Source organism: Mus musculus, chromosome 17, assembly GCF_000001635.26.
Source record: "Mus musculus strain C57BL/6J chromosome 17, GRCm38.p6 C57BL/6J".
Taxonomy (NCBI): Eukaryota; Metazoa; Chordata; class Mammalia; order Rodentia; family Muridae; genus Mus; species Mus musculus.
This window is the reverse complement of record NC_000083.6, coordinates 81,283,840-81,301,577: the sequence shown is the minus strand read 5'-3', so window position 1 is coordinate 81,301,577 and position 17,738 is coordinate 81,283,840. Positions and strand designations below refer to the sequence as shown.

Genomic DNA, 17,738 nt, shown 5'->3' with positions numbered 1-17,738 from the left:
TTCCACAGATACCCCTTAAATGTTATTTCTGCCACAATCTCTTACCTTTGTCTTTTCTTTCCTTCAACACTTTAAATTTTTATTTTATTTTTTAAGGCAAGATCTTATCATGGGGGGCCTGGACCACACATAAATCTGGCTGCTTCTGCCTCAGCCTCCTGAGTGCAGGGACAAGAGACATGTGCCATCATACCAGCCCATCCTGACCATTGTAATCCTAAGTGTTTTAAGGTCCATGTTTATTAGCTCCATTATCTGGATCCTCCATGGGTTCAGTTGTTTTGTCCCTTGATTTGCTGGTTTCTTGTGACAAATTTATTTCTACACAGTTGTGTGGAAAGCAAAGACAAAATTATAAGACTCTTTAGCTAGACATAGTCTTGCTAGAAGAATTCTAAATTTACTTCTAGAGAAAGACTGTGGGTGGCTTTCATAGTAACTTCAATTCAATCAAGGTTTGACATGAAACAAAATCTATTCCCAATCATTGGAACGCAGATTCAGGCCTACAATCCAGGACTCAGAGTGCAGAGGCAGGAGGATCATAAGTTCAAGGGCAGCTTAGAATACAGAACGAGTTCAAAATGTTACATAGTGACATAGTAAGATCCCATAAAAGTAAATCAAGGCACAGTTGAAGGGGCTACATATTTATCTCAGTGGTAGAACCCTTGACTAATATGTACAGGGTCCTGGGTTTGATATCCAGCACTAAAAAATAATTTCTCATTTACTATCATTCCTAAAAAGTGCAATCTTAAGACTCAGTACAAAAGCAAGGGTCTGGCAGAACCTCCCTTCTTGGTAAACCTATACCTCAGATATTTTCCTCACTGGCCTGTGAATTTCAATCTCTGATTATCTTCTGGGCTTTTAGGTTTCCCCCTGCAGAAATGGGAAACCTGTAGGGGCAACTCCAGGGGCCATCCAGCCCCACCCGTTTGGGTTTCCTTCTTCTTTCAGATCTCTAGTCACTGACTTACTAATTACTTGAGCCCCAGAAGAGATGCTGCTCATATTTGATAACTTTTGCATTATTCCTTTGGGAAGATTGGTCTTCATTCTCTAGTTTCCCATCATCAGAAGTGGCTCTCCCAGTGTCTGAAATCTAAGCATCAGAGAGCTGTGGTGACTGAAAGCTTTCTCTCTCCTTAGAGTCCAAACACCAGCAAAGACCACATTCATGAATTGCATTTATTTACATTTTAAGTAAATGGCTATGCTTATTCTATCCTGGATGGTGAGGGTGAGGTAGAGAATACAAAAGGGAAATCTGGAAAAATCTAAATGCCTCTAGATATCTCCATTAGGGTTAAGCTGCTATGAAGAGTCTCACAGACCCTCTTAGATATGCAGACAACAGAGACAAAGCAGGATGCATATTAATCTCCATGGATTATGTTCTGATATGGACCATTTTAGATACTGCTGAGGGTGTCTCACTGGAAAGATCAGAGTAAGGACACAGCCCATCCATGTGTGGACGCCAATGGCAAGGTCGAGCATCATCTGCACTGTTTGCCCTTAGCATGAAAACTCTGCTCAACCTTGACGAGCTGCTCTGAAGCCTTTTCCCAGGAAGCACTGGCTGCTAATTGTAAAGCCGTTCTGTCAGCACTTCATAAAGTGGATGCTCTCTGCCAAGATTAGGCATAGCCATTTATTTAATTAAATATTCATTCATAAACATCATTAATGTGCAAAGCGTTCATCTAGGTGTATATAAAGTAAAATAATAATAATTTTATAGCTACCTTTGAATCATCCGATACCAGCTCTATTACTGTGGCTTTGAAGATTTCTGTTGTTCACATCTTTGTTGTAAGTCATCAGAAAGCAGACAAGGTATAAATAATTAATAAACCTGTGGAAAAAATGTCTACCTCTGTTCTTGGGTGTTTATGATCCATAACTAATTCACTGGGAAGTTAATGATGGTGGGCTGTCCTTGAGCAGAAGGTCACTGAGGCACCTCACAGCATGTAAGGACGCTCTTTGGAGATGACTCTGTGAGATTCTTGCTCCCAAACCGATCCATGTCTTTATTTTCTTTATAGAATACAAATTCTCTCCATTTATTTACTTGCCCCTCAACACACAGCCCCAGGCTTGCATATGATGCACCTAATGCTAATCTTCTTCAGGAGTCCAGTAATTATGACAGTGATGAGCTCTGTGACCACTTCTGGCCATTGAGATGTGAGAATAAGTACTCTAAGAAGTTTCTACAACAAAACAAACAAACATAGAAAAGGTCTTCTTCTCTACTTCCTTTGTCTATTTTTGTTCTTTCACATATAGACCTGTTACATCATCCTTCCCATAAGGCTGAAGGTGAAGCCAACACAGAACATGGAAAGAATATGACAATCTAAGAACATCTTTGACTCAGTGAAAGTGGCGTGTCTGTACTCACCCCATCCACTGCAAAAAGGCTTCTCTCAAGGTTGGGAGTAGCTTTTGCCCATGGGTATAAAAATAGACATTTAAAAATCAAATACTTTAGAGGTGCCAATGTTATTGTATACCATAGATGTGCTATAATTTAATTATTTAACCATTTAAAGATTAGGACTAGAGCTATTTTCACCCATGTGTTCTTTCATACAACTCACAGTGAGCATATATACATAGAAATTTAGAATACATGTGCAAGCACTGTGCTAGAGTAAGTTAAATGACACGGAATTACTGGTCTAAACTATACCTTCAAACATACAGTGATAGAAACAAAAGCCAAGAAGAATGTGTGTCTTAGTTGGGTTTTTCTGCTGAGAATAGATACCATGGCCAAAGCAACTCTTATAAATGACAACATCTAGTTGGGGTGGTTTACAGGTTCAGATGTTTGGTTCATTATCATCAAGGCAGTGTCCAGACCAACTTGGGGCTGGAGGAGCTGAGAGTTCCACCTCTTGTGCCAAAGGCAGCTAGGAAAAGTCTGGCTTCCAGGCAGGTAGGAAGAGAATCTCAAAACCCACACTCACAGTGACACACTTACTCCAATAAGGCCACACCTACTCAAACAAGGCCACACCTCCAAATAGTGCCTCTCCCTGGGCCAAGCATATTCAAACCACCACAGTGTGTAACCTGTAACTGTGTTAATTTGGATATGCAAAAATTAATGTGGGAGTTTGAGGGTGAATTATTCAAGGTTACAAAGATTTCTGTGGCAAAGCCAATATGGGAACCCAGGATTCATGAATTGTATCTTGGTATACTAGAGGAAAAGTATGCAGAATGCCAAATTACACTGCTTCAGGGTTCTTAGGTTTTAAATGAAGCTCTTCTTGACTTACCGATAAAATGTCTTGACTTCCATGGAAGCTGTCACTGCGTGACACAGTGAAGGAGACTGCAAAGAAAGAAAGAAAAAGAGTTTCAGAAATCCACAGGCAGTAAAAATGCTAAGACAGGTGTCATGGTGCTAAGTGGTGAATGGACTGGTCTCAGCTACTTCAGCCCTGTAGCTGAAGGACATGACACAGAAGATGCTTACAAAAGCAAGCCAGAACGAGCTGTCCTGCCTTCACGACAGGCCCACAGCCCTTGCAAACCTTGATTTCAGTCAGAGGCTTTGGTGAGAAAATGATTCCTTCCACAGAGGCAATGGTGGAATCAATTTCCATGGGGTCATGATATGACTCAAGGCAGGGCTGCATACCATCTGGAAGGAGAGTCTGCCATTGAAAACCAAGGGAGTGACTGCTCTCCTCGCCTCCCATTCTTCCTCTACTCAGCATCATCCAGCTTATGGAAAAGCTCATATTTATGAATATTAGACTGGATACTTAATGAATTCCCCCTCCAAAAGGAAAAATTATTACATTTATGGCAGGGGTTTTGAGCTCAGTGTTCAGAAACATTGAGGCAAACTGTGGACTATGACAAAAGTTTGGAATCTCTCTCATTGGTACATATTGGGTCCATAACAAATTTATATAATCAAGAATTCCACAGACATTGGAATCTAGACACACAGATCATGAAAAATAAAGTGGGTGACAAGAACCCTCATAAACTGAAGACTGTTACCAGCATAAGAAGTACAAAAGCATCCATCCCAGGGAAGAGCTACTATGAAGACTCTTGGACTAGAAAAAGCACATACATCTCGCGTTCACAATATCCTTTGATGGATGCAAAACTGAATGTGGTTAAACATGTGATACAAGTCCAGCCCCTGAGGCTTCCGCAAGGACTTTGAACAGAAAATAATGTAATACTGTGTGCCTCAAGATCATCTGGAAGTTAGTGGTACAGTGACATCTGAAGTTTATGGACTAGAAATCAAAACCCTTGCAGCTCCAGATTACAAAATGTGTATCATTTGAACTTAAATGTTTTCACTAAAAACCTTTTTTAAAAATATGAGCTACCATGTGGCCTGAAATCAGGGAACAGTCACACATCAGGGGGCCTCCCTTTGACTTTCCACAGCCTCAGAGTGAGGGAAGGGCTGAAGAGATCACTGGAGGAGGGCATAAGGATGGCGGTGTTAACAAGCAAAACGAAATAGGCAGGTGGCTCAGGCAGGAACACTCAGAGGGAGGGGTGAGAGGGATGAATTCAGGGAAGTAGGGGTGGAAAAATATTTGTCATACAACCATGAGGACCCGAGTTCACATCCCCATTACCCATATAAAGAGGTGGAATCCCAGTAATACTAAATTAGGAGGCTCCCTGGGGGAGTAGCTGGACATCCAGATTAGCTGAATCAGTAATCTCTAGGTTCAGAGACAAGCTTTGTCTTAAAATAATGATGATGATGATGACGATATCGACGACAACTATGACAACTATGACAACTACAATGATGCAGAGAGCAATTGCAGAAGATACCTGGCATCTGCCTCTGGCCTCAGCTCACACCTGAACAGACGGACATGCACACCTGCACACATGAGTACACACACTCACATGTATGCATATACACAATTAATCAGAATGACCAGGATTTTTTTTCTCATTTACTGACAGTAAACTTGAAGCACGGTAACTCAGAGCTTCGGGTCAGTGCATAGATTGAATTCTGGAGCTTTGGGTCAGTGGATGGATTGCATTCTGGATCCACCTATCTGCCATTTACTTCAGGGAGCCTGTATCCTTCCACCAGGACAATTAAGAGAAAAATATAAAGACAGGTCTTTTGCGTGTATAGATTGATCTCAGAGCCGTGGCTTCTTTTATCCTAACATTGGTCATGGGAGGTACACCCCAACTAGAATATTAGCCACCCCATCAGTTACAATCTAAAAAGACCCAGGAAACTTGGGCAATCTGCTTGCTACACAGATTTCAAAACTAAATGTGACCACCTGAAGTCCCTTTATCCACCATTTAAAGAAGAAAAGTAGTCAAATTGAAGATAGCACTGGAAGACATTGGCTGCACACCCAATACAAACTTCACTTTCCCCCTAATCATCCGGGTGCAGGGAGAGTCACATTAAATGTAAATAGATTTGACTCAACAATAAAGAGATGCAAGCAATAGCAAAAGAATTTACTTTGTAGTGAGTTGACATTCTCCCTTTACAGCTTTAAATATTGTTTCTTTGCTTACTATTTTTGACATCTTGATTAATATGTCATAGAGAGGTTATTTTCTTGTATGTCTCCTTGCATGATAAATGCTTCTTATCTTTGGTTGCTAGGTGCATAATTTATAGAAAGTAACAAGTACAAGGATACTGAACAATGTATTCTAAGATTTATTGTTTTTCTTTTTTGAGATTATGATACAATTTCATTTTCCCTTTCCTCCCTCCATACCCTCTCATATACCCCTCCTTACTTTCTTTCAGATTAATGACCTCCTTTTTTATTAATTGTTATTATACACATATGTGAATAATGTGTTCTTAAATAGGTAGTGGGTCACTGAAATAGTAACAAAACTTGAAAAATTCCAAAAGCTTTCTGTCAGCTGCCCTGAGCCTCATACTGTTGTCATCCCCCACTCCCATCCCCACCCCCTACTCAACCTGGAGCTCCATTTTCTACCAACACCACCAACATCAAAATAACAGGAATTAACAATCACTGATCATTAATATGTCCCAACATTAATGATCTCAATGACCCAATAAAAAGACACAGGCTAACAGAATGGATGTGAAAACAATTGAAACATACCTTAACAACTAGAAAAAACGTTTTCTGAGCAAACAAACCCAAGAAACACGCAGAAGAAGCCATTTAATATCTAAAAAAAATCAACCAAAATTAATTAAAAGAGAAGGGGAAGGAAACTTCATACTCATCAAAGAAATAATCCACCAAGATGGCCTCTTAAATCTAAACACCTATTCCCCAAATACAATAGTACCCACATTCATAAAAGAAAATTTACTAATATTTAAATTGCTCTTAAAACCCCACAGATTGTGGAAATTTTAACACCCTACTCCTGTCAATGAATAGGTGTCAAAACAAAAACTAAATAGAGAAATTATGAAACTAATCAACCGGGTGAATCAAATCGATATAACAGATATTTACAGAACATTTCACCCTAACACAAAAGAATATATACCTTCTCAGCACCTCACAGAGCTTTCTCCAAAACTGACCATAAAGTTGGTCACAAAGCAAGCATAAACAGATACAAGAAAATATAAATAATTTCTTGTATCTTATCAAACCACCATGAATTGAAATTCAACAACAGAAATAATAAAAAGACTACAAATTCATGAAAACTGAACAACTCTCTACTTGGTGACTTATGTGTTAGGGAAGAAATACACAAATTAAAGACTTTCTAGAATTCAATGAAAATGAAGGTCCAATATATCCAAACTTGTCAGACACGATGAAATCACTGCTAAGAGGAAAGTTGATAGCACTATGTGCCTTCATAAGGGAATTAGGCAATTCTCATACTAGTGATTTAAAAGTACACCTGAAAGTTCTAGGGAAAAAAAGAAGCAAACACACCCAAAAGGACTAGACAGCAGGAAATAATCAAACACAGGGCTGAAATAAAGCAATTAGAAACAAAGAGAACAAAACAAATAATCAACAAACCCAAGAGTTGGTTCCTTGAGAAAATCAACAAAGAACAGACAAATCCTACAAAAAAAAAAAAAAAAAAAAAAAAAAAAAAAAAAAATCCTAGGCCAAACTAACTAAAAGACAGAGAGAAAGAATCCAAATTAACAAACTCAGAAATCAAAAGGGAGACATAACTAGAGACAATGAGGAAATTCAAAGAATCATTTGCTGTCCCTTCAAAAGCCTATACTCCACAAAATTGAAAATCTAAACAAAAGAAGATGATTTTCTATATAGATGTTTAACAAAGCTAAATCAAAATCAGGTAAACTATTTAAATAGTCCTATAACCTCTAAGGAAATAGAAGCAGTCATTAAAAATCTCCCAACCAGAAAAAGGCAAGGGATAGATGGTTTAGCATAGAATTCTACCAGGCTTTCTTTTTCTTTCTTTCTCTTTTCTTTCTTTCTTTCTTTCTTTCTTTTTTTTTTTTTTTTTTTTTTTTTTTTTTTTTTTTTTTTGAGACAGGGTTTCTCTGTATAGCCCTGGCTGTCCTGGAACTCACTTTGTAGACCAGGATGGCCTCGAACTCAGAAATCTGCCTGCCTCTGCCTCTTGAGTGCTGAGATTAAAGGCGTGCGCCACCACTCCTGGCTCTACCAGGCTTTCTAAGAAAAACTAATACCACCATTCTTTAAACTATTCCACAAAATAAAAACAGAAGGAACATTGCCAAACTCATCCTATTAGTCCATAGTCACCCTGATACCTAAACCACACAAAGACTCAACAATGAAATTTTATATCTATCTCCATTATAAACATTGATGCAAAAATACTCAGTAAAATTATCGCAAGCCAATTCCAAGTACACATGCAAAGGTTGTCTTCTAGTCACTTGCCTTGAGGTACAATTGAAGGTCAACACTGATGTATCAGAAAATAAACCTTTTGCTTTTGCATCGATCTGTGTCTTGGTGTCTCACTTGAGGGTGTCCTTTTATTTATTTGTTGGTTGGTTGGTTGGTTGGTTTTTGGTTTTTCAAGACAGAGTTTCTCTGTGTAGCTCTGGCTGTCCTGGAACTCACTCTGTAGACCAGACTGGCCTCGAACTCAGAAATCTGTCTGCCTCTGTCTCCCAAGTGCTGGGATTAAAGGCATGTGCCACCACTGCCAGGCTGAGGGTTTCTTGAAGTATGTAGCACTGACTGAAGTTTGGGCGGGGAGGGTCTTACATTTGGGGCTCATCTGGGATTCGAGGATACCCCCCTCCCTGAGCGACCACTAACTAAGCAGATCTGAGAAAAAAAGACTGAGCTCAGCAACAGCCAACTACAGTTTGTGTTTGACTGTCTTTTGCTTTCACTTTTGGCTCTAGAGCATGGTGTTGGCTGGGAAGCCTCTGGTCTGGTGAGATCAATTGTGGTGGGCAGACATGCCTTAATGTGACCGTGGGGAGTCTGGAGGATGCTTCAGCCCCCCACCCCTACCTCCCACCCCCAGCCCCCACCCCCCACGGACTTGGGAGGACTCCGCTCTTTTTGGAAATGGCAAAACACAGTATTGGCGGGAGCTGACCTAGTCTTGCTATTAAACCTGGTTTCAGTGCCCATGGCAGGGGCGAGCTGTCTGCATAACCTGGTTTCTGCACCTGTGGCAAGGGTGACTGTCTGTGTATTGATTGTCTTTTTCTCTGTTTGTTGGTGTTGGATATCTCTTTCTGTGTTCTTGGGCTTGGACTGACAATATTTTTGGATATGGGACAGACTGAATCTACCCCATTAAACACCCTAGTCAACCACTGGAGGGAAGTTAGGGAAAGAGGAGAAAACCTGTCAGTAGTTGTAAAGAAGGGCAAATTAGTTGCTCTCTGCTCCTCTGAATGGCCCACCTTTGGAGTAGGGTGGCCACCCACAGGGACCTTCAACTTGCAGGTGATCAAATCAGTAGAGGAAAGAGTCTTTAGGACCCAGACCACGTGCTCTATATATTTACCTGGAAGATCTAGTGGGGGACCCCCTCTTGGATAAGAGCCCCTTTGCCTCCAAGACTCTCGAAGGTCCTGGCCATGAAGGAGAAGAATCCCACAGAGACCAACAAGTCTGTAAAGAAGAACATCCTCCAGGACCCTTCCACAGTGGATCTATTACTGATGGAGCCTCCACCCCCTTATCCCCTACTATGGCCCCGGTTCTCATGGGACTTCCCCAGGGATCTTCCTTGAGCCCTTGTCTAGCATCCTTTTACCCACCCTTCCTCCAGCCACAGCAAGGGGAAAGGGTGGGGAGGAACTCTCAGAACTAGGACCTTCCAGAGTGACCTGGAGCAAAAGGGACACTTCACCTGACTCTCTGAGCCTATAGGCCCATAGATGAGGGTGGCAATCAGGATGTGCAATATTGGCCCTTCTTGTTGGCTGAATTGTACAACTGGAAGGCTCAACACCCCCCACCCCCTTTTCAGATAACCACAAGGGGATGATTACTCTATTCAAGACTCTTTTATTTACTCATCAGCCCACCTGGGATGATAACCAACAATTCATGAGAATGTTCTTAGTGATAGAAGAGCGAAAGAAGATAATGCAGGAAGTCAGAAAGAATGTTCCCTCAGATATGGGGGCACCATCAATTGACCAGGGTGTCATCGACAGTGGTTTTCCCCTGACTTGACCTGACTGGGACTTTAATTCAACCAAAGGTAAGGAGCACCTTAAGGTTTACTGCCAGGCTCTGTTGGCAGGACTCTAGGCAGCTGCCAGTGGCCCACAAATTTGACCAAGGTACATGAGGGTAGACAGGGATCAGATGAGTTGCCTGCTGCTTTTCTAGAGAAGCTCATGGAGGCATCCAGCCAATAAACACCCTGTGACCCCAACAGCAAGAAGCACAAAGCTATGGTGACTATGGCTTTTATAGATCAGGCTAGTAGAGACATCAGGAAAAAGCTGCAGAGGCGACAGTAGTCAGGGAAAGTAGAGAAGAGAGACTCCAACCAAAGAGAGACAGAAAACCCCTTGAAAAGGACCAGTGAACATATTGCAAAGACAGGGGCCACTGGGCCCTAGAGTGCCCTAACAAACAGAAGCTGGGGGCTGGAAATCCCAGGCCTTGGGAAAAGTGCTCCCAAAGGGTGAAGGTGTTAGCCCAGGGAGAAGACAGCAACTAGGAAGAACAGAGTTCAGACCCCTTCCCTGAACCCAGGGTAACTCTGAGAGTAGAGGGGAAACCCACTCAATTCTTGGTGGACACAGTGGCTCAAAACTCAGTCCTCCCCCAAGCCTATGGCCCTGTTTCTAAGGAAAAATTTTGGGACTAAGGAGCCACTGGCACCAAAATGTGTTCATGGACTACTTGTAGAACAGTGGACCTAGGGATGGGTGGGGTATCCCATTCATTTATGGTCATCCCAGACTGTCACTACTTTCTGATGGGGCAAGACTTACTTTCCAAGATGGCAGCCCAGATACACTTCCTGCCTGATGGGCCTCAACTAACCGACCCCCTTTGAGAACCTCTATGGCACCCCCACAGCCTTGACCCCAGCTCTTGACATCCCCCCGCTCCCGGTGACTTTTCAGGTTGCAAAGGATCTTATGGCTTGATTGCTAGCTTTCCAGATCAGCCACCAGGAATTGTGGAATTATGGCCAAACTTAGTGCCCTGTATAATGCAGGTACCCCAGAGGTTCCACATAAGTACCATGTCAGACTAGCACCTGTACCTGATGCCAATTGGATAGCAGCCAGACACCCGAGCAATCCCCTCAAGTTCAAAATGGTCCGCCCTTCTGCAAGACCAGAAGAAACCATGAGATGGCTATGGTGTATCTTCCTTCTGGCACTGAGCCTCAGCAACCCCCACAACCCTACCAAAGTGACTTGGCAAGTACTCTCAGCCACTGGGGATGTAGCTTGGTCCACTACAGAGAAACACCCACCTTATACCTGGTGGCCCAGCATTGTCTTTGATCTCTGTAAGTTAGCAGCTGGCCTTGACTCCTGGGATATCCCCACTCTAGAGAAAGAGGGAGAGGGATTACCCAAATGTGGGGCATGAGGGACTTTTGAATCTAAACCATGTACCAGAAGCGGCCTTAGAGGGTGGGTCTTAGGGTGCAGACACCCAAAGTTGAGCAGTATCCTGCGAGAAATCCCCATATATGTGCCCTCAAGATGGGAAAATCTGGCTGAAGACCCATTAGTGTTGGGGGCCAACCACTTTTTCTGTGTTACCTGGGGGTGTAAAACATTAGGAAGCTCAAACTGGAGACCATCCTGGGGGTAGTTAAGGATTCAATGGACAAGGTGAGAGAAGGGCTAGCCAAGTGGAAGAGAGAAAGAGAACAGAGTCAGGGTGGGTTTGAGTCTTGGTTTAACTCATCCCCTTGGTTAACCACCCTCATATCCACCTTGTTAGAACCCCTAATTGTTCTCCTGCTATTGTTGACCTTTGGACCCTGTCTATTGAACAAGCTTATAGCCTTCATAAAAGAGAGAATAGGAGCAGTGCAGCTGATAGTCCTGCACCAACAATATGAGACCCTGAGGACAGGACCTGAAGAATATGAGTTAGTTACCCAAGACCCCTGACTGCAGCGCCAGGATTGGAGCTTGTACAAGAAAAATGGGGAAAATGAGGGGTCCTAAAGGTTTTTCCCAGTCCCACACCCTCCTTACAACTTCCCCCTCCTGCCTGGAGTCAAGGCTATGCCAAGTTCCATTCTCCAACCACAGGAACATTCTTGAGTAAAAAAATTCTCAGAATGTACTGACTGATAGTCACCTGACCCTCTGGAAAGTCCCAGCTAGAGTTTAAATTTGTGTCATGCTTGCTAGCCAATAGATTTAAAGGTCACTATGTTTAGGCAATAAGTTTGAACTGTAACCTTACTGATGGAACCTGTACCCCTAAAAGGTATAAAAACTGCTTGTAATAGCCATTCAGGGGTCACCTTCTAGTCACTCACCTTGAGGGACTAATTGGAGGTCCACCCCAACACGTCAGAAAATAAACCTCTTGCGTTTGCATCAGAAAAACAACAACAAAAAAGAACACATCGAAAACAACATCCTCCATGATCAAGTAGGCTTTATCTGAGGGATTCCGGGATGGTTCAATATATGAAAATCCATCAATGTAATCTATCATACAAAGAAACTGAAAGAAAAATTTCACATGATCATCTAATTAGATTCTGAAAAAGCCTTTGACAAAAATCCAACATCCTTTCATGTTAAAGGTCTTGAAGAGACCAGGGATACAAGGTGCATACCTAAACATAATAAATGCAATGTACAGCAAGCCAATCGCCAACATCAAATTCAGTGGAGAGTAACTTAAAGCAGTTCTGCCCACTCTCTCCCTATGTGTTCAACACAGCACTGAAGTTAGAAGATCAAGGGAATATCACTCAGAAAAGAAGAAGTCAGGGGATGCAATTTGGAAAGGAAGACGTCAAAGTACCGTTATTCATAGATGATATGATAGAATACATAAATGACCCCAAAAATTCTACCAGAGAACTCCTATGGCTGATAAACAACTTCAGCAAAGTCACTGGAAGCAAAATTAACTCAAACAAATCAGTAGCTTTACTCTGCTCAAAAAGGATAAACAGGGTAAGAAAGAAATTAGGGAAACACCCTGTATAATACACACAAATAATATAAAATATCTTGCTATAACTCTAGCCAAGCAAGTGAAAGACCTGTATGAGAGGAACTTCAAGTCTCTGACGAATAAAACTGAGAAAGTAATCAGAAGATGTAAAAAGAGGAGTGGGAGAAGGATAGAAGTGAGAAAGGAAATCAGTAGGGGACATCTCTGGCATTAGCTGGGAACCTGAGATGGGGAGGCTCCAGGGATGACCCTAGATAAGATTCCTATCTGAGGAGAGATATGGAGACTTGAAGTGGCCATCTCCCATATACAGGCAGAACTCTCAGTGGAGGGAGGTGGACATCAATCTACACACAAAGCCTTCAACTCAAAATTTATTCTGCCTTCTAGATGAACTGGGATAAGGATGGAGCAGAGATTAAGGAAATAGCCAACTAATGACTGCACCAACTTGAGACCCATCCCAAGAAAGAGAGCCGTCCCTGACATAATTAATAATACTCCATTATGCTTGCAAACAGGAACCTAGCATCACTGTCTCCTGAGAGGCTTCATCCAGCAGCGAAAGGAGACAAATCCAGAGACCCACAGCCAAATATCAGGTAAAGCTCAGGAAGTCTCGTGGAACAATAGGGGGCAGAAGTGAGTGAGCAAGAGGGGTCAAGGACACCACAAGAAGACCTAAAGAGGTAACTCACCTGGTTCTATGGGGGCTCACATAGAATAAACCATCAACCAAAGAGCATTCAAGGACTGGACATAGACCATCTACACATTTGAAGTAGAGGTGCAGCTTGGTCTTCATGTAAGTCCACTAACAATTGTAGTGGGGGCTGTCTTTGACTTTGTTGTCTGACATTGGATCCTCTTCCCCTAACTAGACTGCCTGGTTGGGCCTCAGTGGGAGAGGATGTGTTTAGTCCTACTGTGACTAGATGACCCTAGTGGGCTCTGAGAAGAAAGGAAGGAGGTAATGGAGGAAGGGACTTGAAGGGTGGGACTGGGAGGAGAGGAGGGTTGGGCTGCAGTTGGGATGTAAAGTGCATAAATACATTTTTGAAAAAAGTTCTAGAGCTAAATAAAAATAATTGCATAACTCATGAGAACCCTTGAGATACATCCAACACAGTTATAAGATAAAGGCTTAAGGTTATGAGTGTTTACCTTTTTCAGAAAGAGAAATTTCAAATAAATACCTTCATGATCCACTTCATGGTCTTAGAGATCCAAACCCAAAAGAGGTAGATGCTAAGAAATAATGAATATCAGGACAACAATTAAAACAGAAAGTAAAAAAAAAAAATTAATTCACAGAATCAATAAAAAATTGTTGATCTTGAAAAGGTAAACAAGATTGACAAGTACTTACCCAAATCAGCTAAAAGATAGAGTGTACCATAAGTTAGTAAAACTCATATAGAAATGAGGTTACTATAAATTCTAGTGAAGTTCATATTAACTGTTAAGGAAAATAACATTAAAAGAATTGGAAAATCTGGAAGACTATATTAAATTCTGGACACATAAAACATACCAAAATTAAGTCAATACATGTAAGTTAACACTAAAGTCCCTCAATAAATAAATTCCCAGAAATTGATAAATTTACCTCTGAATTCTACTAAACCATCTCAAAGGAACTCTTTAAACTGTTCTATAACATAGACAAGAAGGAATATTGTCGCATTCCTTTAATGGAGTCTGCTACCAAAACTGAACGAAGACACAGCAGTAAAAGAAAACTCCAGATCAATTTTTTCTGATGAACATAGATGTCAAATTCTCAATAAAATTAAGGTTGTCTCCAAAACTCTCAAGGACACACCAAGAAGAGCAAACGTCCTAATGAAAGTGTTTGCACTGAAGGGATGCCAAGTTGGTTCAACATCAACAAAGCAGTAAGAGCAATTGACATATAAACTTATGAACAAGAATTATACATATATATGGTTATAATAAGAGATGTAGAAAATGCCTTCAGCATCAGTCTATGACAAAACTCCTGCCTGCAGAATTTTTGGTTGCGATAACTGTGTGGCTATTACTAGCTTCTAACAGGCTGAAGTTATGGATACAGCACAGAGAGCAGTATACCTGCAACACAGAATTATCAGGGTGGACATGAGCACAGTACTGAAACAGAGCAATCCTAATATATAGAACGGCCTTCAGGTGGAGAGAGTGTAGGTTGTTTACTCATATCAGGGTGGGGATGGGAATGGAGATTAGCACTTCCCTGCCTTACCACTACTCTCCACATTCATCACAGCAGGCTCAGTCCAGCTCTCCTGGGGAGAGAGAGTAACTGAACACATATGTCATCTCTCTTTATGTGTTTAAAGCCATTCAGAGAGACACAGGAAGTGGATAAATAACAATGAAAATGACCAGCTTGATGAGATTTGGGAAAAATCATTGAACTTTAGCTTCCTAATTAGTCTCTAAGTTGTCCTCTTTGCCACCAAATGGATCTTCCTTCATTCTTTGTAGGGACAGGATCTATCAGAAAATGTATTACAGTAAGTGTTCCTGGTCATTCTAAGAAATATTAGGCTAGGGTAAGTATTCATATTTAAATTACTAATCAATGTTCTGTATTTCACATAACATGTACAAAAAGGACACACGTGTCCCTAACATCAAATTTGCAAGTTGGGCAACCATGAAGTAGTAGGTTACCTTCTATCTGCAAATACATCAAGTTTACAATTATGCCCCAAAGTTACCATGAAACTTGGTATTTATTTTTGACACTGTTTAGATTATGATCTTTATAGTAAATAGAACAAGGAGACTGTGGGTTTAGGGATTTAAGGGGAAATAATAGATAATCAGTAGATACATCAATACATAATATATCCAACAAAGAGGCATGCATACATACACATAGGTGCATAGACATATATACATAGTTATATATAATTTTTATAGCAGAAAAGTCAAATTTTCTTGAATTTTTATATCTTTAAATATTGATTGAATAATTGATGGGATCACATATAAATCAAAACAGGTGTGGAGAATAAGATGAGTCTCACAGTCTTGACATTGGCTGCAGTGACGTCACCTCATTTCTTACCTCATTTTTTCCATGATTTTTCTTTTGTACATACAACTACTATACAGTGTGTGACTTATCATGTGTTTACTGTAATGTAGACAGTTCACTATGGATTTTACTAACTTCTCAGGAATGTGTATGTTTTTCACATGTAGCAAAAGCTGAGAAAGAAAAGAAATGGTTTATTGAAATTTCATGTCAAATGGGGAAAAATAAAAATGTATACTCCTTAGTCTGATGAGCATATGAGAGAACTATTCTCAGAAACAACCTGAAATGACCACGTCTGCTAGAAGTCTCTGAGTTGGTGGTATATTCAAGTGTGCGGTGTCCATATTATCTTGCATTTAATCTTTAGCTAGCTTGCCATCCAAGGAAAGAATGTTCTTGTAGTTCTAACAGTTCAAAATTCTACTGTAGCAAAAATGCTTCTGAGCCCTGTTACAATTTCCTGAGTTACAAATAATAAGAATGATGAGGAATAATAATAATAATAATAATAATAATAATAATAATAATAATAATAATAATAATAGGGGTGCAAATGCAAAATCAATTCTGAAGAGATCAGTCAACCTGCCTGGGGCAAAGCTGTTCAGTCAACATTCAAAAACAGCATTTAACCAGGCCTCCTGCATCTGAGGCTGACAAAAGTTGGAATGTCATCTAGAACCAAAGGCTCTCAGAGTCATACAGCAAAGCTTATTTTTCTCATGTGAACCACCAGTACAAACGAAGAAGAAATGAAAGACAGCTGACTTGAGCAAAGAGTGAGTATGTGCCTTTTGGGACTCAGATCCTCCTGTTGGGTCGCCTTTTTCAGCATCAGTATGGGGGCTTTTACCTTGCCTTGTACTTTGCATTGTTCTGGTTGTCTGCTCCTTTCTGAAGAGAAATTGGAGGGCAGTCACATCTGGGGAGGAGGGGAGCAGTGAGGGGGAGCTGAGTAGAATGAAGAGAGAAAAAAATTGTGGTCTGGATGTATTGTATGAGAGAATAATCTATTTTTAATAATAAATAAATATACAAAACATTCAATATGTGCACAAAGATTCTTTAATCTTTACATTCTCTATATGAAACTTATGAAAATGAAATTTATAAAAAAACACTTAAAAGAATGTGAAAAACCATCTATACCCCAAAGAATTTAGGAAAACAAACACATATGAAATATTTCTCTTTAGTATTGCATTTTGTCTTTAATAAGGCTAGCATACTTACAAATAGAATCTCCTTTTTCTTCGTAGTATCCTATTACAACTGAAGAACAGACTTCATTTCTCATGCATGAAACTGTGTGTGTGTGTGTGTGTGTGTGTGTGTGTGTGTGTGTGTGTCTGTGTGTGTGTGTGTGTCTGTGTGTGTGTGCGTGTGTGTCTGTGTGTGTGTCTGTGTGTGTGTGTGTATGTGTGTGTCTGTGTGTGTGTGTGCGCGTGTGTGTGTCTGTGTGTGTCTGTGTGTGTGTGTGCGTGTGTGTGTGTGTGTGTGTCTGTGTGTGTGTCTGTGTCTGTGTGTGTGTGCGTGTGTGTGTCTGTGTGTGTGTGTGTGTGTGTGTGTGTGTGTAAGAGAGAGAGAGAGAGACCCATAGACAACATATAGCAGTATGAATGTTTTTAAATTTTTGTTTATTTTTTTACACTCCATATTTTATTCCCCCCATCCACCCTCCTAATGCTCCACATCCCATACCTCTTCTCAAAACCCCTGTCTCCATGTGGATGTTCCCACCCCTCACCCCACCTAACCTCTAAGCTCCCTGGGGCCTCCAGTCTCTTGAGGGTTAGGTGCATCATCTCCAAATGAACACAAACCTGGCAGTCCTCTTCTGTATGTGTGTTGGTGGCCTCATACCAGCTGATGTATGCTGTCTGTTTGGTGGTCCAGTGTTTGAGAGATCTCAGGGGTCCATATTAATTGAGATTGCTGGTCATATTACAAGGTCACTCTCCTCCTCAGCTTCCTTCAACCTTCCCTAATTCAACAACAGGGGTCAGCTGCTTCTGTCCATTGGTTGGGTGCAAATACCTGTATCTGACTCTTTCAGCTGCTTG

The 17,738-nt window shown here is 41.0% G+C and overlaps 1 long non-coding RNA gene across 5 annotated transcripts in view; it reads right to left on the bottom strand.

The window, feature by feature from the left end:
* Positions 1 to 16,623, bottom strand: part of Gm33944 — a 32,661-nt gene extending 16,038 nt beyond the window's left edge. Inside the window, exons 1-3 of one of the 5 annotated variants that reach the window (XR_385800.3) lie at positions 16,529 to 16,623; positions 13,820 to 13,871; positions 3,303 to 3,358 (exon numbers count right to left, since the gene is read on the bottom strand). This is a non-coding gene — a long non-coding RNA (predicted gene, 33944). Of the gene's footprint in view, positions 1 to 3,302; positions 3,359 to 6,140; positions 6,328 to 10,941; positions 11,657 to 11,970; positions 12,027 to 13,819; positions 13,872 to 16,528 lie in introns of those variants that run through there. The other 4 variants (XR_877003.1, XR_001782154.1, XR_877002.2 and 1 more) reach the window with 4 other exon arrangements.
* Between the last annotated feature and the right edge of the window lie 1,115 nt (positions 16,624 to 17,738).